The sequence below is a fragment of the Dasypus novemcinctus genome, chromosome 1 (assembly GCF_030445035.2).
Source record: "Dasypus novemcinctus isolate mDasNov1 chromosome 1, mDasNov1.1.hap2, whole genome shotgun sequence".
Lineage (NCBI taxonomy): Eukaryota > Metazoa > Chordata > Mammalia > Cingulata > Dasypodidae > Dasypus > Dasypus novemcinctus.
The window spans coordinates 112,589,105-112,604,057 of record NC_080673.1 but is presented as its reverse complement, the minus strand read 5'-3'; the positions used below and the strand labels follow the sequence as shown (position 1 = coordinate 112,604,057).

At 33.2% G+C, this 14,953-nt stretch overlaps 1 protein-coding gene across 10 annotated transcripts in view; it reads left to right on the top strand.

Moving 5' to 3' along the window:
* Window positions 1-14,953, top strand: part of CCSER1 (coiled-coil serine rich protein 1) — a 1,483,327-nt gene that overhangs the window by 746,711 nt on the left and 721,663 nt on the right. The gene's annotated exons all lie outside the window — the stretch shown is intronic.

Genomic DNA, 14,953 nt, shown 5'->3' with positions numbered 1-14,953 from the left:
GAATAGAGGTGAAAGGTTCTAAACTTATCTTGATTTTGTGAGGGGCCAGTGAAGCATGATTTGGTTTGATTTTGGAAAGATAAGTTTGCCTGTAATATAGAGCATATTTTGAATGAAATAAAATTGGAGAAAGAATTACTACTAAAAGATATTTGCACTGATTCTGGAGAAAAATTATGAGATCCTACAGTAAATGGTAACAGTGAAAATACAGAAGACACACATTTCAAAGTTATTTAGGAAGTATAGTATGAATCGCTAGACCTGTGATGAATTAAACCTGACAACAACAGAAGCGGACAAAAAAGATGCAGCAAATAGACACAGAGAACAGACAACCAGGGCGGGGGGGGGGGGCGGGAAGGGGAGAGAATAAATAAATAAATAAATAAATCTTTAAAAAAAAAACCACCTGAGAAAATAGGCATCCAAGATGACTCCTAGGGTCTCAATTAGGAAACTGTTTGATGAGGATGCCTTTCCTTGTGCAGAGAATTCAAAAGAAGAGAAATCATTAGAAGGTACAAAAGTTTTTCAGAATGTGCTGATATTGTGATATTTGTGGGATATCCAAATAGACATGCCTAGTAGGCAGCTGGATGAATGGGATTGACAATGCTGAAAAAGGTTGAATAGATTTTACTACAAAATTAATGAAAATTGTAGGTGTGATTTTAAAAGCAACTTTAAGTTTTCTTTTATAATTTTGAATCATTGACCTGTAGCTTTTTATTTTATCATATTAATAATTTTTAAACTCAAGTAAACTTCAGTTCTTAATCATCTGGCATTGGGATTTATGCAATATTCTCAAAATCTAATAATCTTTTTTATTAATTGGTTTTAAGGGAAATAAACATTATAGATAATTAAAATAAGGGTAAAACAGAATATATACTTCTGGCAACATTCATTTTTCCTCATTAGTGAGCAAAAATGAACTTGAAATAACATATCCACTTATTTCATGAATAGTTTTAAAATAAGAATTGTCATGCTAAGATTATTGCTGAAAAAGCATACACATATTTATTTCTCATGGCCTTTTTAATTGATTCAACCTTTTAGAACACAATTAAGCAATATATAGCATGAACCATAAAGATATCTGTACTTATTGATTAATTCAAAATAAAAATAGAGTTATGTACAAAACTGTTCAATGTGCTTCAGGAATTAGCCACTATTTAAATATCGATGAGATTTCACAAATAATGTATTAGGAACAAAATACAATAATGTAGACCCATTAAAAATCCACATGTAAGGAAGGGAGAATGAAATTAAAAGAAGTTCCATTAGATCATGAATCATGATATTTATTTGATCAAGAAAGTGTTAACCAGTTAGATTTCATTTACTTCTCATGATACTATTCACATTACTTTTTTTAACCCGAAATAATATTTACATATTCAAAAATCATCTTTTATTTGTTGTTTTCCAATATTTATAATCATTCTATGGAAAAAGAGTAGAAAACTTACTACAATTGTAGAACAGTGTAAAATTAATATAATTTATAAAGATCGAAAGTGGAATGGGGAGGAGGAATGAAGGAAGGATAATCATGCTAAAGCCATAACTGTTTTAACAAAGGATTAATAATATGATCTACATTTCACATCAAAGTATAGAGATTTAATAAGTCAGTTAACTATTAATGAAGATTATAAGAATTAAAAACAATATTTTAATAATTCTTTATCCAATAAAAATGAAAAGCAAAGGAGAAAGTGAGACAATGGATAAAGAAAATATATTAATTCCTCATAATTTTTATTGCGGGTTTGTGTTAGTTTCCCAGGGCTGCTGTAACAAATAACCACAGCTGCATGGTTTCAGTCATCAGTAATGCATTCTTTCACAGCTCTGGAGGAAAAAAGTCTGAGATCAAGGTGCCAGCAGTGCCTTATGCTCTCTCTGAAGGTTCTAGGAAAGAATCCTTCCTTGCCTCTTTCTAGCTTTCCATGGTTGTTGGCAAATCCTTGGCATGCCTTGGCTGGCACATGCATCACTGCAGTCTCTGCCTCCATTGTCACATGATCTTCCTCCCTCTATTTTTCTCTCTTCTGTGCCTATTCTCCTTTTCTTATTACAGGAGTCATGAATTCAGAGCCCACCTCATTCTGTGTGACCTCTTCTTATCTAATTACATTTGCAAAACCTTATTTCCAAATAAGATCACATTCTGAGGTTCCAAGTAGATATGAATCTTTTGGGGGAGGACATATTTCAGTGCAGTATGGCCTGCCATTTAGCTCCCCAAAATTCACATTTTCCATTTGCAAAATACACTCACCCCAGCCCCAAATTCCCAAAAGCCTTAACCCATCCACTATCAAATCTAAGTCTAAAATGTCAATTAAATATCAACTGGTAAAAGTCCCAAACTCATCATCTAAATCATCTAAATCAGGTGTGGATGAGACTCTGTGTATGATCTATCCTGGGGCAAAATGTCTTTCCATCTTAGCCTATGAAACTGGAAAACAAGTTATCTGCTTCCAAAATACAATAGTGGGGTAGGGATAGAGTAGACATTCCCATTCTAAAAGGGAGAAACTAGAAGGAATAAAGGGATTATAAGTACTAGGCAAGTTCATATCCCAGCAGGGCAAATTCCGTTAGGTTTCAGGGCCTTAGGGTAATCCTCTTTGGCCTGCTATTCCACCCTCCAGTGGGTGGTGGGGAAAGACTATGGGCCATCCCTCTCTGGCCTCTGTTTTTGTGGTTCTGCTCTTGGAATCATTCTTTTATTTTCTCCTGTCTCTTCCCCTTTCAGTCCACGCTGGCAGTGTTTCTGCTGATAGAAATTTCTTTAAAAACCTGCAAGTTTTCTATGGATTCAAAGGGATTCATGCCATTAGACACATGGGTTCTCACAGATCTTTCCTGGATCTATCTCTGTTGCTGACTTCTGGATGACTGATTGGATCCAGGAGGAACACCTAATCTCTTCCCTAACAGGTTGTCCAGCCCCACTCTTGGCCCTGTTTTCAGCCGTGCTATCTGGATACTGAGAGTTTTCCAAATCATCAAGTGTGGTTCATTTTGCTGATAGTTCCTTCCTCAATTTATCACTTTCCTCTCATATTTTGCTGTAAGCGGCAAGGAGAAACCCGGCTGTACCTTCCACATTTTACTTGTAAATCATCTCAGCTAAATAACCAGATTCATCACTCACAAGTCCTGCTTTCCACCCAACAATAGCATGCAGTCAGCTGGGTTTGGGGCCACTTAATTGCAAGGATTGACTTTCCTCCAGTTTCCAATATTATGTTTCCCTTTTCTTCTGAGACCACACAAGAAGCACCTTTAAGATTCATCTCTCTACCAACATTCTGTTTATGATGATGTATATCTTTTAGAAGGTGATAGAAGCCTTCCCTAATGTGTTACTCACATCCATCTGAGTCCTCACCAGAATCTTCTTTAATGTCCATATTTCTACCAACTGTCACTCTAAGACAATCTATTATTTTTCCATCACGTGCCTCAAAATTCACACTACCAAGCATCCAATTCCAAAATCACTTCCACATTTTTAGGTATTTGTTACAGCAGCATCCCACTTCCCAGTACCAAAATCTGTATTAGTTTCCTACAGATGCTGTAACATGTAACTACACAGTGTAGGCTAGAAATCCAAAATCAAAATGTTGGCAGGGCCATGCTCTCTCCCAAGGTACTAGGGAAGAATCTTTTTCCTCTTCTTAGTTTCTGATGATTGTCAGCCATCTTTGGTGTTCCTTGGCTTGTAGCTGCATCACTTCAAATTCTGCCTCTGTTGCCCCATGCCATTTTCCCTCTGTGTCTGTACCCTTTTTGTCTTTTTGTTTCTTTTGCTCTTCTTGTCAGGATATCAGTCATATTAGATGTAGGGCCCACCCTCATCGATTATGCCCTTATCCTGACTTAACTAATTAGATCTATAAAGTGAAGGTAACAAGGGTGTCTAAATGTGATGAATCAAGAAATAGAGGACATTTTGTTTAAATTTATCATTTTAAGTTCAAAAAATAAACAAAACAGAGTTAAGGGTGATTAAATATGTAAGTGGAATTGGGGTGGGAAGAAAAGAAAATTTTCACTTTTAATTTTTATGCACTTCTATATGTTTTTTGCCGAAACATTTGAAAGTATTGCATCTATAATAAATAATATTGTACTATAATACACAGTCTACTTAAAAAGTATTTACTTTCAATATTATTGAAAATTGATGTTAATTATATAATACGCAAAGTAATATGTAGGTACTATGGCTGAAAATATGTTAAATGGTTATACATAGAAGGTAACATGCAAGTGATAAATATAAATATACATAGATGGTGAGTATATAATATTTTATTATTAAAATATCCTTTATGATTATAAAATTCCTAATAAATGCATTTAAATTAAAGAATTTAAAAAAACAAATTTTGTGCAGGTAATAGAGCTAGACCTGAAGACTGGTACTTAATATCCTACCATATATTTATTAATTCTTTTGGAACTATAATTTATCTGGAATTGGTTTTCTTTTTCCTTTGGTCTTCATTTCCTCTTCATTGACTGTAATACTTCTCAAGCAGTATTTCCCATATCACAATTGCCACAACTCTCTAGCTTCCCACTTTCTCAAAACAGAAACTTGAGAGTGATTCTTGACTCCTCTTTTCCTTAATCTACCTTTACTCTCCTATAAATCTAGCTGCTATTTGGGGTGTTGAAAATATACAGGACTCTATCCCTCTTGGCCAGTTCATTTCTTCTAAACTACTGTAATTATCTCCTAACTCCCTTCTTCCCATATCTTCCCTACCTCCGTTTTCTTCTTCATACAGTAGCCAGAATGATGTGTGGCAATTGAACCATACTTTAAATACTTTAGTGGTTTTTCACTGCACTTAATATAGAAAGTCCAGTGCTTAGCCCAGCCTATATTTGCCTTATAATCCCCATGATCTCTAAATTCCAAGTAACTGTTTCCATTTCTCAACACAGTGTACCCTTTGATCTTTTTCTGATTCTTCTATCTGAAACACTGTCCTTCATTACTGTCTGGCTGTGTTCTTGTCTTATAAGTTTAACCTTAAATGTCATTCCTCATCAAGATCTAACCTGACCTTCAAACATAAATGAAGTACATGCCTCTTAGCAACTTGTTTCTTTGATTTACAACATTTATCAAAATTTGCAATTTTGTGCCTATTTGTATATTTCATTATTTGACACCTCTCACTCCCTGTAAATTATAAGTAGTGAAACAGCAAGGACCAATAACATTTTCGTTCCCACTCTGCATATTATTAATACAAGAACATTTCATTTAACACTATCCAATCCACTCTGACTTGCTCAGAGTGTGTGACTCCCAGACTATGTGCAGGGTGGGGCAGTATCTTACTCAGGAGTAAAGCTCTAAAACTGATACCATGAACAATTAACCAAAAATTTCATGAAAACAGTTTTATTTGTAAATATATTTGAAAGACAATGTAATGTGTGCTAAACAATATAAAACTTTTGTGCACTTCTAATTGCACAGAAGAGAGAGTAATCACTTAGTTTAATTTGCATAGTTAAGTGTATTATAATTACTTGATGGATGAATGATTGAATAATAGATACTCATTAAATGTTTTTTGAAATCAATTAAGTCCAGTTTTAAATGTCTTTGTTTGTCATTCCTGTTTAAAAGGTGAATAAACAGACGTGCAAAGCAACTAGTCACATATAATCCCTTCAAATTCTTTCTTATTAGAGTTTGTTCTTCACATATATAGAGTTATATTTAAACAAACATTTTTTACTTTTCCTTTTGAGTGTGCTGAAGGATAATTGAAGGAGAATGCATTTTATGGCATTCAGAATTTCTTGAGTTTGCCAAAAAAGTTTGATCTGTGTGTATACTTTGTCCGTTGAAACTTGATTCATGGCATCCATTGTCTTTGAGCTGATTGTCAACCTGTAAAACTGTGCTGACTCTGCAGTCTTTAGTGATCTTCTTGCCTGCCTTAAGTTTGTGTTTCTGGAATGCTGTCATCAGCATATTGCTGTTAATGAATGACTGCCCTGAAAACTTTTGTGTCACTTCACATTTTATTATAAAAAATTGTATATATATTAAAATGAAATCAATACCATAAAGTAAAATGCTCACTAGCCCCTAAAATGAATATTTTCTTCAAAACAGGAATCTCATTTTTAGTCCATAGGTGATAAAATTGTTCGGGGTGTTATATGCTGACCTTCCTCAATAAAAATATCAAGTGAGAAAAAGCTGGAGGAGTCTTTGCCATACTTTCAAAATGTCAATCTTAGTAGTGTAGTCAGGTTTCTGTTTTTGGCAATGTCGATTTTTTTTTTACAGGAACAGTTTTCAAGGTTGAATTAAAGATCTATGACTGTTATATTGGACCACACTATTAGAACTCTCCTAGGTCTTTTCACTAACTATATCAAAACTCCATTATGCAAAACTGATACAATTTTGACATGTACATGAGTCTGTGTGTGTGTGTGTGTATATATGTCTGGAGATTTAAAATGAGACAATGAACAATGTCCTTCGTTTGCCCTCCTAAATTCAGTTACAAAATAAAAGATTTAGAGTGATTGGATTACAATAAAATACAGACCTGGACTGGAATGCAGCCAAATGAGCTTCTACCAGGTTCTTCTCTGAACCAGAGTGACCCACTGGAGTCACCGACACAAATGAAAAATTGCAACCCTCTCCCACAAGGCAAGGGTCTGTAAACTTATGCCTGGACAAGATTTCATCCTGTGGACAAGCTATGCCAATAAAAGCAGAGCATGTTCCTTTCTCCTAAAGTCACCTAACAGTATATAGATGGGAGTAAGAGGTAGGGAAAGAAACCAAGAGAGTGCTCTTAGCAGCAGTCTCATAAATATCGGCCAGTGGGATGAAAGAGTTCCAAAGACAAAGAGAACATGTATATTATAGATCAGTATGCTGTTAGTGAGGGAATTTGGGACTTAATATATCATCTTTCATTCATCTTCTTCAATTCAAAAAAATATTGAGCACCTAGAATTTTCAAAAAAAAAATACATTAATCAGTGGGTAGTCAATATAGATTTAAATAGACATCGTCCTTGCTCTGAAGAACTTACATGCTAGTGTAGAAGACCAAATGTAGGTAAACAAACAAATAAATAAACAAATAAATGAAATAATTGTCAGTTGATATGAGAGCCATTTAGTAAAAAAAAAAAAAAAAGGCTGAGAGATTCTAAGAGAGAGAGTTACCCTAGGTGAGAATCTATTTTAGAAAGGATATCTCTAAGAAATAACCTCTAAGGCGGTAACATTCAATATGACCGACATCCCAGATGGCGAGAACAGCATATTGAAAGTCCCTCAAGAAGGAAAAACTTTGGTTCATTCAAGGAACTTAAAGAAGGTGAATATGATTTGCAATTTGCTAGTGGAAGAGCAGAATGAGATGAATTTATCATGATAGGTAAAGGCAGGTGAGGAAAGGGCTGTATATATAGACCAGAACTGTCTGATTGAAATGTAAAGCAAGCCACAAATAGGGCTCACTTATGTAATGTGGAATTTTGAATGAATTTTATGTAATTAAAAATACCCAAAATAGAATCATTTCAAGGTGTAACAATATAATTCCCAAATTTCAAGTGCTCAGTAGTCACATGTGACTAGTGGTTACGATTTCGTAATGGTAAGCCAGAAATAGGTAAACAGATGCATGATGTGATCCAAATTGCCTTTTTAAGTAACAGCTGCTTTTTACAGAAAGGATGGAGTGGAGGTACTATGGGTGAAGACGGGAAGACCAATGAGGAGGCTCCTGGAGTGAACATGAAGGTTCCTTGTGCACTCCAGCACACTGCCACACTCCACTCCTCTGCTCACCCCATGTAGTGAACCCCCGACTGACAGTCAGTGGATATGAAAAGAAGAAGTGATGGCAAAATAAATTTTGGAAATAACTAACTGATGTCTTCAATGTGGAGGGGAAGAAATCAAAATAAGCTGGGCAATATTTCTCAGTAACAACTTCCTTCATTCTTTTACTGATGAGCCACTAAAAGCCCACTGTTTTTTAACACTGGCTATTCATGCCTTTAGTTTCTATAGGATAAACCTGGAGTCATTCATTTCATATCTTTCTTTATGAGTCCTTTCTTAATTAGCTCCACCTTACCTATAAGAAGATTAAACTAAATAAAATGTTTTGCCTTGTCATAAGTACTAAATAAATCAAGTACGTATTTATTGGGTCTGCCATTAGGGAAACTGTACTGGTATTTATATGTAGTGTGCAAAGAGATCTTTGAAAAAGTGTTTGAACTAGAAAAGTAATTTTAGAATTAAAATAGAAAGAATCATTCAATTCTTATTAAAAGTAAAAATGAAAAAACTCCATATGCTTTACATTAGAATATCTCATGCAAAGATTTCAATCTCTAAAGATAATAATAATACATCTACATATTCCCTATTTACATTTTTGAATCATATATCTCTTTCTTAAATGAATTTACCTAAACTCTTAAATCTAGTTATATTTTCTTCTTGTACACCCTCTTAGTTTTATATAACATACAATTTTTTAAAAGCCCAAGTAAAAATAATAGATACTAATATCTAAGGTATAAACAGTGTTGCCTAATAAACTGCTAGATGTAAATATTCAGTAATGTTCATAATAGTTTTGTAAATTAATACAAGTAAAAATAATAGGTACTAATATCTAAGGTAAAAACAGTGTGACCTGAAAAACTGCTAGATGTAAATATTGAGTAGTGTTCATAATTGTTTTGTTACTTATTTATAATAGTAAATAAATACAAATATGTTGTTAAATAAGATAAAAATAATGGTCAGCAGCCTTCATCTCCCTAGTCACTTGAGGCCTCCTAAAATCTGCCAGTTATACAATTTTGTCATGAGTTTGTCTTGCTTTTCATTTTTTCCACATTCCTTGTCTTCAATGCTTCTTCATTAGTGTATGCTTACACATACGTACATGCAAACATATACCTCTCTACAGCACCAAAAATTTTTTTTGTACTCAGGTATTCTATATATAAATACTTGAGTAATAAAATTTAAATTTTGAAATTCTAAAAGAAATTAAGAACTAGTCTTTTTATTTAGAGAGAATGTATTGTGCAGGCACATTCTGTGAAAATCCAATGAAAAAGGATGATTATTCACTAACCCAGGATTATGGGGAGTAATGAAAGAAGGCAAAGCTAATTTGTGAAGGCATTACTCACAAATATGGGTACACATGCTTTTTTACATGAAGAACAATTTTTAAGGCCTATATGAAGCACACACACCAGAAATGATCTAACAGTTTAAGCATGTAAGCAGAATATATATTGCTAGTTTTTTTCTGCTTGAGCTGATATTATCACTGCTATCAAAAGGATTTCATGACTTTTCAACATTTCTTTGTTTGCTTTTTAACATCTTGCTTCCAATTTGTATTATAACTCCATATTAACTTTATCATTTCATTACTAACTTATGCTTTAAGAATGCATTGCTGATCATATTTATAGTAACGGGTATTCTGTAGAATTGTAGCTGTTAAAGGAAATAAATTGGTAAATTTTAAGCAATCTTAAATTGCTTTCACAGTGAGACAAAATGACTTAGTGGAGTCAGCAAGAGCATATAGGCAGTATGAAATCAAAAATAGTTGTATACTGCCTGCAATTACTAGCTCTGTAGCCCTATTTTCTAAATTACTTTCCATGTGTGAAATAGGGGCAGCAATGCTATTTGTAAGCTATTTCCAAGGATATCTTTATAGAAAGACCATCAGGGTTCTAAGACAGAGAGAGAAGGTTTTCATCTTGCCTGTTACATGATTAGTTTGTGTGACCTTTAACAACTTACTTCAACTTATTGATGTCAGGTTCCCCTCTTTAAAAAATGGGCAATCACACCAAAATTGACTGACTTTGAGGGGACTCATATGTCCTTAGTACAGTGCTTGGAATATAAATAACATTCTATTAATAGCATCTTATTGTTAGTGGCAATAGTAGTTGCAATAAAGATTGCAGAATGAGGGAATGTGAATTATTGTAAGTATTCTTAGTAAGTTTGCAAATTATTTATGTTTTTTTGGTTTACATGCATTTTTTTACAGTAACTGACTTTTCTTATGCATATTTGATTATATTACTTTTAAATCAGGTCAAATAATTTACATTCTATTTTTAGTCATACAATAATATGTAAACTTCAAAACATCCATATATTCAGACTCATTTCACTCAATGAAACAGCAAATGCAAATAATTTAATTTCTTTTTCATCATATAATGGTTATATTTTTCCACAGAATTTACCAGTCTTTTTTCTTGCATTGTTTGATTCTAAACATGCATATTTTTTATTAAGCGTAACATGGGAAAAAACAAGGAATGTGTTTCGTGAAGAAGTATTGATGTTGTTATGTCTGGAGTATAGACTTATTTATTAAATTTGACTGCCAGAAGTTGAGTAGTTTTAAAGTTTTAATTTTCTGCTATCACTCTGGAGGAGGTTAGAAGAAGGAATGACACTATCCGTTTATATTGGTTTATGCTTAAGTAAGACCACATTAAATCACTTTTGGTGAATTAGTTGGTGGTCAAGAAAAGAAAAATTCCAATATACTTCAACAGTTTTGCCTACTCCATGCTGTTTCCTTGATTCCCTTTTTTATACAAAATATGAGGTGAAAAAAGTATTTAAATACAAATTCTGTTATAATTTAGATTATAATATTAAAAATTATGCCCTTAAATCTAAAATAATATTTTGAAAACTAGGATAACTTTCAGAATCTTTGGTATAGTATTCTGTTCTAGTCTAGATTGAACTTATCACTCTAGTCTCATTCTTCACCATTTCATTGTCTCCCCTTAAGCAATTTCAAATTAGTAGCTGTTCATGCATATCTTTGTCCTGATGTCTCTTAAGTCTAAATGTTTATGGAAGCTGTTGCCTGAGAAAGACCCATCTTCCATCTTGGCTAATAATCATTCATTTTTTGTTTCTTACCTGGGATGTCAGTAACTTCAGCATTCTAAATTGTTGAACTCTTATACATAGTACCTTTCCAATACCCCGAATATAACAAGCACCTCCAGCTATCTTTATAGTTGAGTTTACCTTATGTAATGAATACTAGTTGCCTTTGATTTTTCTCTTTCTTACTAGAAATTTCTTTATAGAAGGGACTATACCTTCTTGTTCTTCTTCATATCCCCTGTACCTTGAACAATGTCCAAATGTGTTTAATAAAGAATTATAGATTAATTAAGGAATGCAAATCTATTTCCATCATGAAGGTAAACTATTTCCCTATAGTGAAGTAAGTCAATAATTTTAATCAAGAACTTTCTCATTATATCAAATCAATATATTATTATTCTTTGTTTCTATTCCTCTAAATAATACATACAGATATATACCATATATATGTATAATCATATTATGATAATAAAATTAATATAGTTATATATTCCTCAAATAAGAACTAAAAGTGATCTGTAATCCATCATTCAGTATTAGCTACTAGTAACTAGTTGGTGGTATTTTTCCAATTTATCTATTATACTCTCTTGTACATATATGAAATTTAAAATATTTATAATTCATTATCTCATTCTATTTATCATCTGTTTGTTATTATAAGCATAATTTGGGAAAGAATATTGTTCATCTTATTTACCAGTATACCATCAGTACATTACACATTTGCCTTTCATGTTGAAATAATTCAGTAAGTATTTTTACAGCCATGAGTATTTTTGAAAATATTATTATTCTTCCTCAAGTCATAGGTTTTCTTGTCTGAAAATTTATTTTCAGCAGACCCAAGTTATATAGACTGATGTCTGTTTGTAATTCATGAACTTTCCAATACAATGCTATTATCAAGAACATTATTACTCATACCAGTTTCATGCTCTTATTGGTTCCCCTTGGCCCCTGAGTCCCATGAAGTAGCCTAGATGTGGGTTTCTGTTACAGTTTAGGATCTTCCAGCTTCAGAAACCCAATACTTTATAGTGGACTGTCAGCTAACCTGCACATCATTTGCTTCAAAGGAAGATATTAACTTTATTATACTGGACAGAAAATAAAGTTGTCCTCTACTCTGGAGGGAATTAAAATCTCTATTCTTACAAGGTTGGTCAACATTCTTGACGAATGAATATTCCTGAAAAGATAGTCCAGAACAAAGACCATCAGTGTCTCTATTCACAAGACATGCAGAAATGCAAGGGATCTATGGAGAATTGTCTCCCACCAACTATATATTCTTCAAATAAACTTTTAATTGTATGGAAATTCATAATAAACTTTCAGATATTTACTGCCTACTATTAAACTAAATAAAATATTTAATTTTTAATTACATGCACTAAATATAAATTGGAAATTATACTTTAATCTTCACATTTGAAAATGGAATACATGTGCATACATAATAAATCACTCAAAATATGACATATATCTGTTTTCATGTACGTCTGTAAGAGGGAGTGGGACAAATTCATTAGAAATGTTTGTATTTCCTTTTGTTTCCAAAGATAATTGTTCTTTATTTAGGTTTAGACTTTTTAAAAAAGTTTTTAAATATACTTTAATTATAACTATATATTAATGAAACTTTTTGAATTTTTCATTTACCTTAGTTTTAATTTTTTAAGTCTTTTGATTGAGACAGAGTTTGCCATACTTTTCCAACTCCTGTTCTCAGGATGGATGTCATGAAAAATGGAAATATAAGCTGAAGCATAATGGAAGCCTTTGCAAATTTTTCTTTCCTGCTTTGTGCGTTACTGGATAATCTTGAATTGATACATAAGCATTTATATATCTGCAGATGATTAACACATCTATTTTAAAGATACATATGGTTTTAACGTATTGCAGAAGTAGGCAATCAGGCTTTTCTAAACAACTGTTCAATGATAACTAATGATATTGCTTACTTTACCGATTACTACTGTTCTCTGCACATTTCCCCCTCCCCCATTCCAATATGTCTAAATAAATACAATTTATTACCTTCTCACTTTAAATTTAGGTTGGAAAATGCAGTCCCATTTTCACTTATCTTTTCAAACAATTAAACTTTTACCTCTCTCACATAAGCTCTTTCTGAAATATCTAATCTCTAATTCGTTTTTGTCTGAAATAACATTAGAAGTTTTGTAATTGGAGAAATTAGAAGACTTGAAACATTAGTAATGCATAAAGCATTGTTGTTTTTTTAATATTCCAATCAGCTAAACCAAATAATGATTACTTAAACTATGTCTATGCATTGTTAAACAACTTTGATAATCATGGCAATCTCACAGAGAATGAGGAAGAGAGGGGAAGAGAAGAAAGGAATTTGTGTAATAGATTTTTTGGTAGTGATGTTTTTGGTAACCATTGACCCTTTCTAGAAACAGATAGACTCATCTGAGTTTTTATCATTAAAGAATTGCATAATTATTTTATTAAGCATTTAAAAGAGAAGAAAACAAAAAGAATTCTCTTTTAAAGCAAGTTAAATCTTGAACAGTTTGCTGGGCACATGGTCTTCTTTGGAAACTATCTCAAATTATTTGAACTTTCTAAACTTTATTGTTCTCATTGCAAATTGGGTAGAATAATGATAACAGTTCCAAGATTAGAATATGATCATTGTCTTAGTTTACTACAGGGCTACCAGTGCAAAGTACCAAAAATGGGTTGGCTTTTATAAAGGAGATTTTATTAAGGGTAAAATTTATAGTTCCAAGGCTGTGAAATGTCCAAATTAAAGTACCATCAGAGATGCTTTCTCACTAAAATCAGCTACCATTGATCCTGCTACTTGGCAATCAGGCAAGATGGAGTCTCTGCTGGTCTCTCTCAACTTTCTTCTTGAATTTAGCTGTGTCCAATCTGTCCTCTCCCCTTGAGCTTCGGCTCCTTGAACCTCTTGGAGCCTCTCTCTTTGAGCTCACCTGTAGGTAAACTTGGAGTCCTTTCTCTCACCTGGCCAGATCAAAATTGTGGCTTCCTTTTATCCACTGTGTGTGTCTTTCTCTGTGTTTCCATTTACATCAGACCCAGCAAGAGGGTGGAGACCAACCTGAAAGTCATGCCTCATTGACATAGGCCAATCAAAAGGGTCTCACACCCACAAGAATGGGTTAGTTCAAAAATGTAATCTTTTTTTTTTGTTTGGATTCATAAAAGAACTTCAAACTTTTACAGTTATGTATATATAGCACTCCCAGTTGTGCTATGCCAGGCACACAGTAAACATACTACATACTTAAGATCCCATTTTATTTTAAGTAACACAGTTAAGAATGAGAAGGTCCCAGCCGTAAGAATAGTCAAATTAGTAAGACCCAGACTTAGTACAATTCAATTTAAAATATGAGAACCCCAAATTCCTTCCTGCATTAATTTTCTTATCTACTTATCACAAGTTTGGAATAGTGGCAAATCCCTTAAAGTACATATTTTTAAATATGTAGAGTTCCTGGATAGAATTAAGGACATTAAAATTTAAAAACTATTTGCATTTCCTGGGCTGCTGAAGAAAATACCATGAACTGGATCAGGCCAAACAATGGGAATTTATTTGCTCATAGTTTTGAGGCTAAAAGAAAGTCCAAATCAAGACTTCAAGATGATAATTTCTTCCCAAAGACCAGCATTCTGGTTCTGGCTGCTGGCAATCCTTGGTGCTTAGCTTGCCACATGGCATGGCACACAGAGGTGTCTCCTCGTATCTCCCTTCTCTTCCAGGTTCCACGGATGTTCAGCTTCTGGCTTCTCCCATGGGCTTTCTCTCTGAATTTCATTCCTTGTATAAAGGACTCCAGGAATAGGTTTAAGACCCGTTCTGACTGAGGTGGGCTACACCTTAACTGATGTAAACTCAACAAAAGGTCACACTTA